The sequence below is a fragment of the Zosterops lateralis genome (assembly GCF_965231275.1).
Source record: "Zosterops lateralis genome assembly, chromosome: 20".
NCBI classification, from domain to species: domain Eukaryota; kingdom Metazoa; phylum Chordata; class Aves; order Passeriformes; family Zosteropidae; genus Zosterops; species Zosterops lateralis.
In genome coordinates this window covers 139989-143615 of record NC_139780.1, presented here as the reverse complement: position 1 = coordinate 143615, position 3627 = coordinate 139989, and the positions used below count along the sequence as shown (strand labels likewise).

Sequence of the window (3627 nt, the reverse complement as noted above, 5' to 3'; positions counted from 1 at the left end):
GGCAGCCGCTGTCCCCAGCACGGGCACCAGTCACGTGACCCAGCGTCCCCTCACTGACGGCGCGAGAGCCGCGCGCGCTGCGGGTCCGTCATGGCGGCGGCTGTGGGCGGGTGTCCCTGCCCGTCCGGCTGGGCTGGCGCCTCCCGAGCCTCGGAGGGCTGGAGGGAGCCGTGCCACGGTGTACTGCAGAGGATAAAAACGTAGCAGGTGTGGCAAGCTCGTTCTGTAATTTGCACATCTGGTAAGGGTTACCTGGCCACTCCATCCTCTGTATGTTTGGGTCAGAGCCAGGAGAAGGGGGCACTCCCTTCCCGATGAGGTTTGTTGCGGTCTCTCCTAAGTGTGAGAAACACAACTCACTCTTTAAAAGTTTTTAAGGCTTAATAAAGGATAAAAGGGAGAATATCCAGCTCTGGGATGCCTTGGCTAAATGCCAGGAGCACACCATTAGCTTAAAACATTCATTAAAACATTAGCTTAAAACATTCAAAAGTAAATATTTTCTTACATACTTTTTTTGGTGCACTGGTTATATACCTATTCACAAGGTTATGCATATTCAAAGATTACTATTGCTTTTACTTGTTCTGGGAATTCTTCCAGCTTTGTTCTACCCTTGACCCGTTGTTCAACAGTGTAGATTTTATTCTGGGGACTCGCGTATGTTGTTTCTCTACAATGTATGTGCCACTTCCTCACAACAACAGACGGAATGCAGAGCCAGTAACAGGAGTTTTTCTACATCCTTTTTCCAATGTTATATGTGTGGTTCCTTCAATGCTATCTAATCACACAGACAGTTTCAGCTATTTCCAAGTTATTCTCATAACTGTCAGCTAGTTACAAAATGAAAGCATCCTGCAAAAAGTTAACATGTTTTATTAAAACCTAAACTAATATATCTATAGGTTGGGGCTTGGAGCGGCCGGGGCTAGTGAAAGGTGTCCGTGCCCTGGGTGGGGGCTGGAATGGGACGAGCTTTCCCTTCCGCAATTCAGTGATTCTGGTGGTCTTGCTGAGGTCAGTCAGCCTGAGGAGCTGTTGCAAATTCAGGCTGAAAGATAAGTGCTCGTAATTTACACAGTGTAAATCAAGAAGGAATGCTTAAATAATTTCTAATGTATGATTTTTATGTTTTAGAAAGGCATGGGGAGAGGTCCTTCCTTTTATTTTCTTCTGAACAAATGTTATTCCTTACTTACAGCACAGTAGAAACCCTGTTCTGCTCTGGCTGCTGAAGGACACTCCAGAGCATCTCCAAGTGCACCTGAAGGGATCTCGACACCGAGAGAGATTTGTTCTGTTTCCGCATTGACTCTGTTGAAAGGTGAACACAGAATGTCCATGGGTCACCCTGCCAGCTCCACTTGGCTCAGCAGGCATCGCACGGAGGGCCCTCCTGTCATCTCTCTGGTAAGTCTGGAGGTGGGTTTTTCTGCTGCTCTGTCCCAGAGGGGTTTTCTGTATTGCTGCTGTTGGCATTGTAGTGCTGAGTTGTGAGGAACATCACCTGTGTAAGGCAAATCCTAGAAAAAAAACCCCAAACAAAACAACCATGTCTGCTTTTTGTATGAGAAATTGCATAAGAGCTTCCATTTCTCCAGTGTCATTTGGGAGGCAGTTTCTGCTCTAACAAGCTTTTGAATGCTGCTCAACAGCAATAGACCTCATTCTGGATATTTGAAGGTGAGAGAAGAGATGGTCCATCCTAGGAGCCTGATTTTGGAATGCTTTATGGAATTGGCCGAGCAGCTTTTACTTCTGGGGTTTCCATAGCCTGCCCTTGGCAGGTGCAGCCTCTGCTTCAACCTGGAGCCCTCAGTCCGCAGGGAAATGGACCTTTGGGGAAGGTCTTCCAGCTCTACTTAATGCTTTATGGATGATGCTGATTTTCTGGAGGTAGGCTGTCCATTCTGACACATTTTCTTCTCTCTCCTTGCAGACTGAACCTGCTGAAAGGCTGAGGCGAGACCAGGATCTGCAAAATCTCTGAGTCTGTCTTGCTGAGGCTGAAGCCATGTTTGCTGTCAACGGTGACATTGTGGAAGATGCTAAAGACTGAAAACTTTGGGGTTTTTCCTCTGAATCACCAGACTCTGTCTGCAGCTGTGCCCTGTATGTCTCTTAAAAGAATTTCTGTATATCCCTTAAAAGGTTTTGAAAGGTTTTTACATTCTTCAGTATTAATCTGTAACTCAGTTATAAAGGATCATACTGTATCAATGTGGTGTTAATTACTCCATTTGAGTTGGTTAAAGCAAATTATTGGTTTGAGGGTTTTGAGCAACCCTTGGATGGCCCTTGGAGCAGGCAGCTCTTGTTTAATTTCTCTTCATTCCTTTAATGTCTTTCAATTATTTCTTAAGCAATTACTGCAATTAAGATATACAATGAGGACAGCAGCATTTCTGCCTTGTTGGATTGGGAAATCCAAGCCGAGGTCCTTGGAGGGATTGAAGGGATGGGGAGCTGAGCCTGAGGCTGGGTTTTGACAGTGGGAGTTTGGTGAGGAAGAAAAGAGAGATTCCCCCAAAAAGTGATTAAGGCCAGTACTGCTGGCTTTGGGTGCTCCTACCCCAAAAAATCATTCTGGTTAACTGGGACTTGGAGAAGGCGGGGCCCACAGGTGGCCGGGGGCGGGGGCGGGCAGCTCGGGGGCGGGGCTTCAGGGGCGCAGGGCGGGTCCCAGGTGCGAGGCCCCAGGACCCCACCGGAGACTCCCCGCCCAGCTCGTGATTGGCGGGTTCGCTGAGGCATCGGCAGCGCTGATTGGACAGCGGGTCCTGAGAACCGCCTCCGGCTCCGCCCTGCTCTCGGCACCGGCCCGGGCCTCGGTCCGCCGGCCCCCACAGGTGTGAGCCGTTTGGATGAGGAGGGGACAGACCAGGCACAGGTGGGAGCTGTAATGGATAACGAGGGGGCGGTTCTGGCCGGCGGCAGTTTAAGAGGGGGAGCCTCAGCTCAGCTTGGTTTCGAGCCGTGGGGGGGTGAGGAGTTCTGGCCGTGGTTCCGGCTGAGGTTCATGGAGCAGCTGCGGGAGCACCTGGATTTGGAGCATTTGGATTTGCAGCATCACTTTGGGAGCCGACGAGGGACAAACCTTCATGCGAAGCAGCAGGAGAGGGTAAACCACTATTGGCTTATAGGGGGAACTTTTTTTCCTTTTCAGCTTCATCTTGCTAATCCCTCCCTGGTGCTCCCCGAAGAAAAAGGTGTTATGGAGACAAAAGGAGTTGAAATTGAGCAAAAAAATTTTCCTCTTCTGTTGCTGTCTGTGTTTAAACTGGAGGGAATTTCTTTTCACCTGGAATTTTAATGAGTTGTGGTATTTCTATGTGGGTTTTATTCAGTGTTATGTTCTTTGGTGGTATGTAGCATTTTGTTTGATTGTTTGGTATTTTCTATTATGTGTAATTTGGTTTTTGAGTGAAGATAACTTTATGGGCACTTTGTATTTGAGGAAGAATTAACTAGCTTTTTTTTTTTAGGTATGACTAGTGTGTTATTTGGGTTTTGTGTATTATATGTAGGGATTGAGGTTGGATAGGGCTAGTTATTTTTTGTTATTTGGTGGTTTTTAATGTTTTGTTGTGTAGCTTTATTTAGTTTGTAGATGCCATATGATGA

At 47.4% G+C, this 3627-nt stretch overlaps 1 long non-coding RNA gene across 1 annotated transcript; it reads left to right on the top strand.

Annotated features, from left to right (window-relative positions):
• Positions 1 to 98: 98 nt before the first annotated feature.
• Positions 99 to 2167, top strand: LOC310917587. The gene is made up of 3 exons (XR_014591462.1): positions 99 to 207; positions 1205 to 1413; positions 1943 to 2167. It is a non-coding gene; the product is annotated as an uncharacterized lncRNA (long non-coding RNA).
• The last annotated feature ends 1460 nt before the right edge of the window (positions 2168 to 3627 follow it).